The following is a 15589-nucleotide window of genomic DNA, read 5'->3' as shown; positions in this document are numbered from 1 at the left end:
GCTTTTTCGTGGTTTGAAATAACTGTTTCATTTAGAGTTCAGCGGTACTTCTTGATACTTCTGTGAATTGAATCCTTTTTATAAGCTACAGTGTTCTGAAGTAATACTGGCAACTTATTCATCAGCAACACAATACATTGAGGTGCAAAACTGTAAATAGATGAGTCAAAATATGAAGCAGCTGCAACATTAATATTTTGAATCTTGTGGTATTGCTTCTTCTCATTTAGTAAAGTGACTAAAATTTCAAACCACCACTGTCACTCCATCACATTTAGTTGGCATCTGTTCTCTTTCTGATTCGGCATCAAAACAGCAAAGCACAAAAAATGTATTGTATAGTCTGTTGGGTACAACAAACAAAGCTGGTCTGACTTGTTTATTTTGATGCATTAAACCTGACCCTCAGATTTGGCCACAGCAACCATATGCCAACCCTGGAAGCAAAGCTAATCAGTTGTGATTTATTTCATACTTCCATTTGATTGGGGGCTGCTTTTGGGTAATCAGGCTCCGACAGTGGGCCCAGTGCTGTGGCTGAGCTGTTTACATAGCTCTGCTGGAGACATGTTGACACCGACGAGGGCTGAGACAAAGAGCTGAGCTGCTCTGAAGGAATGGACAGTATTTTGGTGTACTTGTGGGGAAGGACAGACCACTCAGGACAAAGAATCAAAATCAGATCAAAATATGTTGGACAGAGGACAGGAAGAGTGGAGAAATTAGAGTTAACAGGAACATTATCTAGTGTTGAAGGAAAAAACCTTGCCAAAAATGACTCGATGGTTAAGAGCAGCAACTAGTGAGGGCTTTGAATATCTTTCCCATTTTGTGGTTTAGTGGTGGCCTGTTATTCTTCCCAATATCAAGCAGGTATAGTTTGATAACAGAGACAAGGTTAATCATTTTCAAACAAAAACATTACATATCTAATTTGGTATCATAAAGTCATAAAAGTCATCATCTCTCATCACAAAAAATTGGTGAACACAACTGACTGAAGCAGGAGACAAAAAGGTTTGAATGAAAGTGAGCAACACAGTGACAGGGAAGAGTTTAAGCAAGTTAAGTAAATACAGGGATACAAAGAAACATCTTCCTAACATTGGTACTGGATCAATAATCAGTTTGAATGCTGTACTTTCTTTGACTTTACTTGCAGGACTCATTTTGGCAAAAGCATCCAAAACTGAAAGAAATGACGCTAAATATACAACTGGAGAAAAGTTTCAAAATGTTAAATTCCACCAGACAGAACATACAACTTGAGCTGTCACATAAACATTTTCCCCCTCAACATTAAAAGACCCTGCCAGTAAAAATAAGAAGCCCATTCTGCACCTGCTCTATAACAAAAGGCCTCCGGTTCCTGACTCGAGAAAAGAGATACAACAAGACATGTTTGTGAACTTTCCGTTGTGAGCCAGCGGAATATTGAACATTTTACATGGAGTTGCATCAAAAACCTGAAAAGTTTGGGGAGTCTAATCAATTTACCAAAATGATTTTATTTGACTGCAGAGGCAAAGAGTCAAATCTTTGAAAAGCAGAGGCTGTCATTGTTGGAATGCACTGAACCCACGTCTTTGTGTTCTTTTGATCTTTGTTTGTAGAAGGTTTGTACGTGGAGGAGGAGGTAGTTGGCTTCCAGTATCAACCTCAAGTCATATCACACACACACACACGCACGCACACACGCAGTTGTTCAGTCTTTAAAAGAAACGTATCATGCTGTTAGATATTATTTTAAGTCGAGGTACTGATTTCAATGCCAAATGTCAAATCAGATGTAGATGACTGGGAGGTTTTTTTATGCTAATGAGATTATTAATATTCTGATGATATGTCTACATAAAGCCTGAGTGTGTTTTAATATCCCAGAGAAGGTGTGTGTGTGTCTCCCTCCTCACAGACATAGGGATGGTGCACCCAGGGGCAAGCAGGCCTGTGTCGGCTCGACTGGAGCGCCTCACTGTTTTACCGCAGGAAGTAACACAAAAGAGCAGCAGGAATGTTTATGAACACCTCCAATCCCCGAAGACCTGCGGGCTGACCTGATTATCGCCTGTGTGTGATTCCACAGTCGGCAAGGTGCTGCTGCTCCTGGAGGGGTTTGAAGGGTGTGTGCGTGTGTGTTTGTGTGTGTATTCCATCACTGATAGGTATCATTAAACATCATTTGAGGATTGGAGGAGTCTCGAGGTGCTTTGTTTTTTTTTTTTGTGTAAGACTGTTTTTGTCAGGCGCACTCTAGGAAGATCACTAACAGCACAGCCCTAAAGAAACACACAGACATTAAAACACACACATACAGTAAAAAGCGGGTATTTATCAGTCAAGTTTGTTTTGTTATTGCATGCATTCTTTTGACATGAGCTCTGACTGTGGCCTTTGTAAAAAAGGAAATCAAATAACAAGGCCAACAGGAGCAGAGCTACAACCCCCTCTAGCATATACAAACAGAAATAAACCCGGGCTGTCTATATCTAACAATAGGACAACAACTTTTACTTCAAGGCTATTGCAAAGTTTGAGCAGTCATTTAAAAGGTTTGTGTATATTTGTCTTTTTGTATATTCAGAGATAGTTGGCATCGTCTCATTCATTTCCCCAGACAGCTATTTGTTAAGTTATGTTTAGTATTCACTGCCAGGATGTGTCATAAGTGATTCTGCCGATAAGCTGTTGATTTGTCCCGGAAAGCTGTAGTTAACTGGTTCAGCATGTTTAAATGTGGAGAGCTGGAAAGAGAGCCAGGCCTCCAGTCAGCTCAGTGACCTATACGGTGTAGCAAGCGCAGCCACATAACGTCTCTATCCATCATTGGGCACAACATATCCACGAGCAGACCAATGGACACAACGGAAATCAGAGGAGGCTAAAGTGTAGCTGGGTGCTGCCATCTTCTGGCCAGGGGCCATGAGTATCTCTGTTTTCAAATAAAAATTAATCCAGATCTTTCTATTAAACCCTCATAGATCAATACCAGTAAAGGCTACAAAAATATGTAATGTTATTCATCAAACCTTCCAGGTGCTTCAGCCTAATTCATGGGATAAAGCAGCTCCCGATGAGCACCATATGAAACTTTAAATCTTCAATAAACTGTTTTTCTTTATAGCAAAATATTCTGTATGTCCTCAGGTGATATTGTATAGTAAACAGAGAAGCAGCAAAGGAAAGCTCCTGGCTACCTCTCTCCATCCCAAAGTGAATGCATCAACTTAATACACAGCGACGCATGGTGAGTTATTGCACTGAGTACCAGGCCCCTGGTTCTGCTCACAGGCCTGGTTTGATCTTTTATTTACAATCCTTTTTGCTCAGGATTTCAGGACAATTTTCTCAGCTCTGTACAGTCAACAAACTACAAAGCAAGGCGCCCATCTCTAGAAGGCATGTGAAATAGAGAAAAAGACCACTGGTTTGGCTGTTTGCTTCTGAAAGTACATAAAATCCCTAAAATGGTTCAGCCAATTTGGAGTCCATGCTGGCCTGAAAAGAGGTTGATACAAGCGTGACAGCTTGGGAGAGAGAGGTGATTGGATGGATGGATAGATGGATTGAGGGAGAGCCGTTAAATAAGTAAGGATTCAGACAAACAGGCTAACAGACTGAGAGACAGGCAGACCATTACATAGTCAAGAAGCAGGACAAACCATTTTGACTGCAAGTACTGATGCATATTCACTCAAGTGGCTGTCAGAGAAACAGAGCCAGTACCTAAAACTATTATTCTGCCATTAGTTTTCTGCAGGTCACGATTGTGGCATAATGCAATAGCATTCATCTATTTCATTCATTTTAGTTCTTAGAGAGCGACACACAATTTAATTACTCATCCTGCTCTTTGGAGGTGGGAGCGGCAGCAAGCGCTTCGCCCCCTCCCTTCACTCACTCAGTTCTCGTAAAGGATCGAGGGTGCTGAAACAATGATGGATAGAGTCTGAAAAGTGCATTATTTCTGATGCATTTTTGATTATTTCTACCCTTTCCGTTTTTTCAGGTAATGCAATAAGCCTGATACGCTCTGAGTTCTGTCAGAGACATGGATATTGCAACAGCTAAGCCATCACTTTCTATTGATGGGAAAGTCATCGTTTCTGAAACAAGGAGTTCTCTGTTTTTTATATAGCCTTTTTACTCTTTTTCAACCCTTTTTACCATTTTTTTCCCAGTCTGTGTATGTGTGTCTGCCTTTCTTCACAGCCTTTTATGATTTTGTCTGTCTATCTGTCTCCAGCTTGGAGACATTCTCATTTGGACCGGTGCCCTGAATGCCCCAATAGACTGCCACAATAGTTCCTCATTGAAACAATTTCAGGGACCTCTTCAAAGTAAATGAATCAATACGTGCTCATATGTGGGGTTAAAGCAGAGGTTACACTGATATTGTTCAACTCCAGACACTCCCTTAGCCCCAACATGCAAGCCAGAGCCAGCGACCTCTTGTTTGGTTAATATAATTCATTCTGTAAATAGAGAATATCAATCTCCCCAAACCCCAGTTTGCCCTACACACAGGATTTTTTTTTTTTAAAACAACCAAACCACAGAGCAAACCTTTGGGCTAATACTCTTATGTCTAAACTTGGTTTATCCACAATCAAACAATGCAAATGTTTCTGATGTCTGAAATGTAGGTGCTCCTTGCCAGCATTGATCCACCGCCCTCAGAGCGCCTCTCAACACAACCAGTTGTGAGTGCAATTTGCTTTGTACAGATTAGTTGAATATATAATTCTCCCTACACATGCAACACATCTCTCACACTGACTTAATTCGGGATAAATACCAATTTAGTGTTTAAATCTACATAAAGGTATTTTGTATTAGAACATGAAATTTACTTAGAATCTCTTATTTCATGGTGTACAGATCAGTCTCAAAACAAAAAACATACTCCACAATCTGCCTTGCATAATAAATGCACAGAAATAATAACGTAATGTTGTAAATAGATAGAATAACCATATATACATTCAAAAACAATTATTTAAAAACCTGTGGTACATAAGGATCTGTGTTAATGAGATGTTTATGAGCTCTAACTTGACTATTACTGCTTTTTAACAGCTGATGCAAAGCAAGTATGACTGTATCAACCTATTGATTCATTGCAATATGTAATATGTGCTTCACAAATTAAAAAAAGTAATTCTGCTCTCCTACAGGCCGTGCTTTAGATGTCAACTGCAGGAAAAGCACAAGCGTAAACACTGAAATTATTAGCAGCTGAATTTCATTAGGCTGCTTCAGTTTCAGGGTCAATATGTTGTGCCTGCTGTCCACCTCACAGTGGATATGTTTACCTGCACAGCAGTATTCTGACATCACATAAAAACTGAGTACCTTATTCTGAATTAGACACATCCATGTATTTTCTAATGACTCCAACTTGAATGAGGTCATATTCAGAGTGAGCATTAATCAAATCAAGCTACGTGGAGTATTTTCATCTTGGCGGCATTATGTGGACTTGCATACACCTTATTTGCTACACCTTACAGCATGGAGCTGCATAGGCAATGATGCAGAGCAACACTGACATTCTTTAGATGAGAAGATAGGGACAAAGTAAACAATCTGATATGAGGGGCCCTCATAGTCTGATGCAAAAGTGTCATGGTGTAAAATAATTCATATGTAGTGTTTAGTCAACCGCTCTGACTTTTCTAGGATTTGAGTTGTTTTAGATAGAGAAATGAATTCTTCTGGTGCCCACCTTATTGGTAGCGTTTAGCTTTAGCTCACCTGTCAAGAAAACTTTGGATTCTCCAAGCTTAGAACACTCTGATCGCTGTCTACTGCAGATAAGACACTAACCACTTCAAGAACAACCCCACACCACAACCCCACTTCAAGAACACTGTAAATGTCATAGAGTCTACTCTAATTTAGTTTTATGTTCTGAGTACAGAGCAGAAGGACGTATAATGAAGTAATAATGTTGCATATTTTTTGCTTATCCCTCTTTATTATTTATATTTTTAAAAATGTAAAGTTTTGAGGTCATGTAATTTACTCATGTACATGACAGAAAAAATGGTCTCATATCTACTTTGATCCATAGATACATGTAAGTCCAAAAACTGTATGTGTATGGTTCTCCAGAATAATTCTGATGTGGTGCTATGTAGTGTTGTAAGCCAACACTACAGGAAACAGGGTTCAACAGTGCACTAAAAGCTCACCAAAGAACCAACATTTGGCACTGCTGAGCTTGACTCATTCTGTGTTTTCTTAAATAGTGTTGTCATGAACCATTTTTCTTTGATTCAGCTAAAAGCTTTACACATACAGAGCTGCACTGCACCGCTGGGTTGCGAGCACAGGTGAAGTAGTCCAGGTGAGCTTGGCAGGCAAACGCAGAAGGCTGTCTTTACGACATGAGACTCAGATGGGTTCTGACGCCTCATCTTGGCATCTCACTTCACACGAAAACACACTGTCACCAGGTAATGCAATAACATACAGTACACAGCATTGGCCAGGCTCCACCATACTGGCAGCAGTCCTTTTTGTAAAATACACTAGTAAAAAGATGATTGCTCATTGTTTAATTAGTGCATGTGAAGCATAATTACTCAGCACTTGAGAGTGCAGCATGTAAATTGATTTCCTGATGTTTAAATGGAACTATAGTGAGGTCTTACCATTAGTTGACTTTCTCTGAAATCAGCTGCTGCACTGTTATCAAGAATTGACATGATGGGATTATCTTTGTGGTCTCTGGGGTCATTTCAGCAGACAAGGTACAATTCAGAATAGAAAAGTTGCTGAAACACCAGACAAAGGACTAGTAACATTAGTCCCTCATCTGTTTCAGAGTCAGGGTGTGTGTTTTTTAAAACTTAACTTTCTTGTTACTCTCACAGAGACACAATCCACACTATTCTATTCAGTTTCTGCTGTCTCACACACATTCAAATACACACACACACACACACACACACACTCTCCTGACATAGTCTCTCCAGTGACATTTCATCAGAAGGTAAGTGTGGCATCCCAGCCATGTTGATGTGATTGGCTTTGTGCTTTGCTGTTGTAGTGACCAGGAGAAGATTGATCAGGAAGGTGTAGACTGTGTGTGGGAGGAGGTGGGGAGGAGTGTTTTAGAAATGGTACTCACAGGAAAGGTCAGGCTTTAAGGTGAAACCTCTGATATTGACTTTAGAAAGGTTCACTCTGATGAGTGTCCAATACGTGTGATCCCACAGTTCTATGGTGTAATCACACAGATACACACATTTGTAATTCACTTTGTAGGGACTCTCACCAACCTAATGCATCCTCAAGCCCCACATCCTAACCTTAACCATCACAAACAAATGTCAAATCCCAGTTCCTATAATAATCGGAAACAAAACTCAATTCTAAACTAAAATCAAGTCAGTCTTCAAAGTCTAAAAATCTAACTGGACATGCAGGATAAAAATATCATGCTACTCATAGGATCAATTCAAATGAATTACACCAATACTTGAGTACAACAAAGTACCTGAGGTGCTGTAGTAGCAACAACCCATGATATTTCAGACTTTAATTTTCCACCTGCTGATCCTCTCTGACATCATACCGATCCTGTTCACACTGATCTATGCATGATGACATCATTATCTGACTTTGGATTTTGATATTGGTGGACAGGAGCATAACATTTTCCTTCACGGTGAGAGTCCTTCTTAATCCTGACTCATTTCAAGTGGTGGAAGAAATACCCAGATTTTCTTCTTAAGTAATCACGCTATTGTCAATCTAAAAGAATACCTCGCTAGCTCTAAATATCACATATTCAACTTTTACTTCAATAAGAGAAAAATAAAATTTAAAATAAAATAAAAAAGATATACCTGAAATATCAAATGTATTTATAAGACAAAATTGGGTACTTAAAGAGCTTATTCGGTGCCTGGTAAAAAAAAAAGCCTTCAAAGACCAATGTGCAGGTTTGAAAGAAATCTGGTTGGAAAGTTTCAGGCAAGTTGGAAGATTGTGACCAGCTGAATCCTAAGAGCTCACCCTGGGCCTGTCCTTAAAAAACTAAACTGTACAAGGCCTTCTCTAGAGCCTGTGTTTGGTTCATCTTCTCAGGCCTACTGTAGAAATTTAGCTGTATAACAACAGCTGTATAAACCAAAGCCAGTTCTTCTGTATTTCTGACAATACATCCTGCTAAATTCTACACATAAGCATAACTGTGTGTGTTTCTGTAAAATGCATCATGTAATGTCAGCTCATTGTGGAAAACCTTAAGGTCCAGACACCCAAGTGACTGGTGCAATGAATTGTACAGCTGATATCTTTGTTAGAATGTTATATATTCTTAAACAATATATGTATATACATATATGTATATATTGATTGTGGTTAACCACAGCCTTAGCAATTGGCTTAATAAATAGGAGAAAAGTCACTCAGTGTCTAATCACTGCAGTTTTTCATTAATTTAACTGTCATTAGGTCCAGTTCTATTTTGTCATTTGTTGTCTACTGCTTCCTCAGTTTTAAGACCGCATTGTTGTGGCATTTTATGTGCTGTGTTTTTGAAATAGACATGTCAAGTGGGTCTACAATGCAATTTTTTATTTGAAAGAAAAAATAAAAGATAAAAGACATTTTTTCTCTATGTTTATTTGATTCTAACTATATATTTTTAATATGAGATTAATCATGAGTTAAACATAAGCCCAAACATAAGTATATACATTAATATGCATGAGAAGAAAAAAGAAAGATAAGCAAATCACCAATATGTACGCTAACTGGGAATATGAATCAGCTGAATCAAAACCTTCATACTTTCTCTGTATTCACCAGTTTTGTGTGCAGTTTTGGTTTTTAAATCATTTATACATAATTTCAGTCAATAAAAATGTTATTGAGGAAGAACGCAAAGCTCCCAACTTACTTAGCTTACTTGCAAACTGGATGAAAAGCTTACTTACGAAATACCTGTTTTTTCTACCATTGATTTCTGTCTCAAAGTACCTACAGTAGTTACTGTAGCTGATAGATAAATGTAGCAGCGACAACTACTCGAATCAAGAGAAAAAATACCTCAAGATAACACGCTGTAAATGACCACACTATCACTGCTAATGTCTGATATTTCCCCACCATTCATACTGTGCCTCTTCGTGTCTTGTCAGTCTATTTAAAATCCCTGCATGAATCTCCTTATAGACTGCTTCTCTTTTACGTAGCATTCTATCTTTTTTATACCTTTTTTTTAGTCTTTGTTCTAAGGTTTCTCTACTTTCCTCACACAATATCTTTCAGTGCCTCCTCTCCCTCCTTCTTTCCAGTCCTCTTTCACCACTGGTCAGTATGTTTTCTCCAGTACATTTCCTCGCATTGTTCTTCACTTCGCAGCACCATGTCACTACGTTTCCTGCTCCGTCTCAGTCTGTGCCTGCGCCCATTCGTCTTATGGCCACCTGGCAATGCAGGCCGTCTTTCAGCATTTCCTTACCCAACGCTGCTCTGTGGGCCTGAGCCTACTCCCTTACTGAGCCCCATGCTCAGGGAACCTGCGGGGCTAATTAAACAAAAACAAACTATACGCTTTCCACTCGCTTTCTGCAAAACACTGCTTATTAAGGAGTAAAAGTCAAACTTCATGATTCATTAACAAGAGGAAGTCTGAGCAGACTGGACAGATCAGTGAGACTGGAAAGCAGTGGAGAGATGGAATGAGGGAGGAAATGGGGGAGGCTGTGGGTGGCACAGTTATTTAATAGAGTTGCAGAACTGAAATTCGGTTAAAAAGCATTGGTTACACCTTATGCAGTTTTTATCATCATCAGCTCTTAAGCGGTATCAAGATTTTCTTGAATCGTCTTTTCTCACTCTCAGATAGGAGTTGTTTTTGTACCGTTTCCAACTTTCCAAACTACTTTCATGGCTTCTGTCCTCTCTGTCTCCTAAATAAGTCTTAATTTCCTTTAGCAAAGTGCTGACTGAAATATTGTACTGAGTGCTGAGAAGCTATTCACACCTGCTTTGGTGTTGAAGCATAAAGTAGAGACGGTATAGCAAGCAATGGAAACGTAAAACTGCTGTGATATCTTTTCAGATGTATTCAGTTTAGTTATTAACAGCTAATTTGGCTAATGCAAAGGTATTTTAGAAAGGTATTTAGAACTACCACTTCAGTGTCAGTAGGCAGCAGTAGTTCACCATGGTCTCAACATGCCGCGGTTAGCACTGTTGACCCGCAGCAAGAGGGGTCTGGATTTTGACCTGCAGGTCGGCCCGGGGTCTTTCAGTGTGGAGTTTGCATGTGAGTCTTGTCTGGATGCTCTGGTTTCCTCCCACATTCAAAAGACATTGTACAGTATGTTGGGCTATTTTAGGGTGTACCCCACCCTGGATTTACTGTTCAGCCCTACACAAAATGATAAAGCACACATAGAAAAGGGAAGGAGGGAAGGATGGATGTTTCTTATTATTTTTATCACTCAGATATTTCTTCTGAAAAAAAAAATCGATAGCATTCATGAATTTTGGGACCAGTTCTCGTTGCTGCGGCTGTGAGAAGGAAGTATTTAGGGTCTGTATCACTGAATTATGTGTATGATGGTTCATACAATTGGTGGACTAGAAAAAAGTTTACAGATTAAATTGTGCTCAAATGTATATACATTGTGGGCTAAGTATTCTGGCATTTTTACTCATGCCATAACCGAAAGAAAGGTAGAAACAACTGGCATTACTTTTAAATGTGGTTGCAGTGTGTGTGCACACATGTGTATATAAGTATGGTACTTATGTGTGGTTTCATGTATATACGTGCTGGCATGTGTGTTTATACATGTCACTAACATTTTGAAATGACAAAGTAATGCACATGTTTGTAGATGTGCCAGGTAGTGTGAGTCTTTCAGTGTGTACTGGATTTTACAGGACATAAGTGTGTGTGTGCTTCATTCCTCCTTTCTCCGCTCTCCTCCCGCTTTCCTCAGTTTGATGTTTTCCTTTGGCTCTAATGAGTTCTAAGTGGCCAATACTTTCTTCTGCAGGAAACTCGTGTCAAACTAATTAACTTTTAATGAGAGGAAACCCACTGATTAGAGTGTTTTTCTTGGCAAACGAGCTTATTAATTCTGTTGGTTTGAGCAGCAGGGCTGAGAAGTCGGGTGAGAGAAGGCCTCTCTTCAGCAGTCTGCACCACTCCTCTCTTTCTGTCCTGCACACCAACACCCACTCACAAACACAGAGCTCCTGCCCCCGCTCCGTCTGTTTGGCCAGCTGCTGAAGCTTGGACTTTCTGAGTTCTCACAGTGTTACATTCTCTTTCTCTCTCTCTGTCTGTCTCTCTCTCTCACACACACACACACACACACACACAGACAACTGGCACCTCTCCTTTCATCATTGCCCTACACTGCTCTCTAGTGACTGGAAAGATTTTTGAAGATATTGTGTGATCTAATCTTTGCAAATTTTTCTGGTGAAAACCGCAGAAAAACAGAAAAAAGAAATTCAGGGCAGTTACACAACTTATGAACCAAACTCCAATAAATCATTAATTTGTTTTCAGGATAAATAAGAAATAATCTGTAATTTCACTTTTTATTGATTGATATTTTTTTTGCTTCTTTGTTTTTTTTCAACATGTAGTCAGATAAAAATAGACAATCTGAGGACGACACCCTTGGCGGCTTTAGGATATTGTAATGTTCCAACATTTTGTGAACAAAATGGCAACTTAATCAGATCCTCAGCTACTAGTCATTTTCAGTTTGAGCTATATTTTTCTGCTCATCTTCTAACTGCTCCAAACTGAAATTCACATGAAAATGCATCATCAAGAAATCCTTTTTGAAATTACTTTGAAAAGAGTGCAAGATTAAACTGTTATCCATATCAGGATGTAGAAACAGACATTTAGTCAATGATAGCTATTTTCGAATGTGTCTGAGAGTGCATTTGTCCTTCACCTGGATCTGCAGTGAGCCCAATTGACATATTTTTTCATATTAGAGTGGGTTTCACTGCCAATAGACAACATTAGAAAGTGCTAACATCTTATTACAGCAGCATTTAGATCCTGTGGGAGCAGATTGCTGCTCTCTGTCATTCCCTGGAATCCCAAGTGGGAGTGTTTGATGTGCTGGTTGGAGCAGGTCTCTCAGAACCTGGGAAATGTGTCTGTTTCATCTCTCAATTACTGTGAGGGTTTAAAGTACTGATGTTCCACCATTATCTGTCACAATATGGCTCAAGTTTGTCTAAGTATCTGGGACAAAAAGGCAAGCCAACATGTCCAAAAGAGAGCGAGAGTGAAAAAAAAAGAGAGTCAAGCAGGCCCAGCAGCTGGTGCCATTTCAAAGCCTGCCCAAGCCCTTAAAGATGAAATCTATTTTGTTTCAAGCTCTGCACCCAGCTTGCCTGATGAGGGCTTTAGGGGTGAAGAGGGATAGAGAGAGGGATGGAGAGAAAGAGAAGGAGAGACACAGAGAGAAATCTGTTTGATTTGTCAGAAGTTCTTTAATTTAATCTACAGCTGTCAGGATCCTGAGGATCCAGACCTCATCACTGCCTTTTATCTGCCTGATTTCACCCCAGGCACCAGACACTGTTCTCTAACATGCACATACATGCACACGCACACCTACACACACACGCACACTCACACACACAGTGAATGAAAGAGGAATAAGACAGGATGATCACTTTTAATTTATAAAAGAACAAAAAGAGCGCTACCCCAAAACAAATAAAAAGGGGATGTCATATAATATCAGGGTGTCTGGACTCATAGTGATGCTTCACATATGTCCTTGACTCCAGCGTGTAGAAAGAGAGAGAAGATACCGGATGACCTGTGTTCAGAGGAGGCTAAAGTCCTGCTCATGTTGAGGTGAGCTTTGTCAGTAAGAGCAGGTTCATTATCAAAGTCTGGCAAAAATATATAGCTTTTATTTGGTGCCAATTGTCAGGATTCATCCATGTCTGACTTGATATCAAAGAGACCATTATCATTCAAGCAATAAGGCAATACTGATTAGTAGACTGATCAAATACCTTTAAGTAATGAAGTAAAATGACAAGTATGATCCACGTACAGCTTCTGAAATATGAAAATTAGCTGCTTTTCTTCATGCGATGGTAAACTTATTTTGAAATGACAACATGAGCACACTGATGATCATGATCACATAATATACTTTTAGACATTTCAGTGTTATTCAATTTTGTCTCCACACAAGCAGTTGTACAAGAGCTCTAACAAAAAGATTTAGTTCTCTGGAAATGTTTAAGATGTTGCCAAAAAAAGCACACCAAACACGACTGTTTGTGCTCGCCATTTAGAGGGATAATATACAACATCTGCCGCCCTTAATTGGCTATGTTAAATATGACTCTTCACAAGCGTGTGCTCACAAATGTGTGCAAATATACAGATGTGCATAATGTTTCGGCTAGTCTTCACATTTGATTAAACAACTGAGGTTTGAATGAATTCTGCACTGTCCATTTATTACTGTATGGCATTGTAACAGGCTCTTCGTGAGCTGATTCATCTCTGACATACACATCAACCATATCAACTTACTGTTTACTGCATCTGCACTTCAAGCACAACTCAAACTATGGAAAAAAAGGGAAAAACAAAAAAACTCAAACCTCAAGAGCACAGATTTCCTAGACTGGAAACGAAAATGCTGGATGTGAAAATCAAGAGTGGCTTGACAGATAAAGGAACAACTGAAGTTGGTTATGTGAGCAGTACAGTGGGATAAAGTTCATTTGGAAGGATGATGTTTACAAAAACACTAAGTTTATCGTTGAAGCGCAGCCAGGCTTTTTCTCTTTAACTCATTGCTGACTAAGAATGGACTCTGTTTCTTGAGTTTAGAAAGGGATTCCTCAGGTTCACATATAATTACTTGGCTGCCTGCTATGCTGCAAAATAAATAGATAAATAAACAATCTTATATCATACAGTGGATTTTCCCCTCGACATTCGCTTATTCTCCACACTTGGAAACCCATATGTTCAAAAGGCTCAAATGTCCATATGTTATTCAATATCTCCATCCCCCTTTTTTCATGTTTATCCATTTATTGCGTCTTGTTCTGCTTCTCAATATCACTGCAATTCTCCCTCCGCGAAAGTCTCTCTCTGTGGTTGTATATCCACCATCGGCTTGTTCTCTCTTGGCAAAAACTCTCGTTTCCCATACTCTCTCAATCTTACACAAGTCACGTCACTTTCTCTTGAATACATCATATCCACAGCTTTTAACGAATCTCTCAAACACTCAGATCCAGACCCCTATAAACAGTATTCTTCTCTATGTCTCCCATAGGAGTAGGCAACTGCAGATGGACGTGCACTCCTTGTGTGTTAGCTTGTGAAAAGGGAAATTAGAATTAGACCGCTGGGCAAAGACTGGCCAGCAGAAATGTGATCTTGCAGTCCTCCCTAAAGGTTTTGAATGGCCTCTTTCTTTCCTCTGTCCTCAAGATAGTTTTGAATTAAAAAACCTGTGGATGCTGGAGAGTGCTATCTTGTTATTGAATCTGGGGACTTGACAAGAAATATAGGCTGCCTAAAGCTGCACTGTGTCCAACTCCTGCGTGAAGAGATCCAGCATTTCTCCAACCCTCTTAACTGGCTTTTTTTCCCCCAGTCTTGGCTACTCTATTTTCTCTTTTCAGTGTCCTGCACTTCACTTTCACCTCTCAGTTAGCCTTTACTGTCAGCCTTACAGGGCTGGGATTAGGGCAGAACTCACAGTGCATTTATGACTGTCTGGGTAATGCATTATGAGATTAATTTGTCATTTATGAGTAGACCAGCACTTATTTCTTTACTACCTGTCTTCTTTATTTCAGTTACTTTATACAGCATATCCCATCTTCATATTCAACCTCCACCATCTGGCTGACTCTGCTGTATCTGGAGCTCTGAGGTGAACCTGGATTGGTTTTGTCATTTGAAATTCTGCTGACACTTTATTAGTTGAAAACACTAGCACAACAAAGAACAGATTTGCCTTCCAAGCAGCAGTGTTTGGTTTGGTACTTAGGTAGACAACAGATAATACCCGAAGTAGGAAAAGCAAACAAACACATTAATTCACTTATTCTTCCTTAAACATGAGCACAACTAGCAGCCTTGCAACAGCCAAAAATACCTCCCAAAAGGGTTGCAACTAATCTCTATTTTAATAATTGATTCATCTGACAATTTTCACGTTCATTTATAGGCAGCAACATAAAGAAACAGAAAAGGGTTAAATTCTGAAACAAAGCATATCTGTTCCTCTTCTTGTACAGTGCTCTTTAAAACAACTCAAGCCATACTTGTTGCTTTAGCTAATAACTGTTAACGTGACGTGTAAGTACAACCAGGACCATTTCAAATAATAATGATGAGTCATTAAAAAAAACGATCAACCGGGATGCAGCTAAGCACTGAGAGTAAAAAAGGAAATGCAACTCATAAGATGGCATACTTCTCTTCGTACTTTCTCAAGACCATTTTGAAAAGAATTCAAGAATTCACATTCTTACTGTTTCTGACTAACAGGTTGATTCCAAAGACTCTGTTAAGTTATATTCCAGTGTT

Source organism: Leuresthes tenuis, unplaced genomic scaffold (genome assembly GCF_036924035.1).
Source record: "Leuresthes tenuis unplaced genomic scaffold, fLeuTen1.0.hap1 SCAF_9, whole genome shotgun sequence".
NCBI lineage: Eukaryota > Metazoa > Chordata > Actinopteri > Atheriniformes > Atherinopsidae > Leuresthes > Leuresthes tenuis.
Note: the sequence above shows the minus strand (reverse complement) of the source record.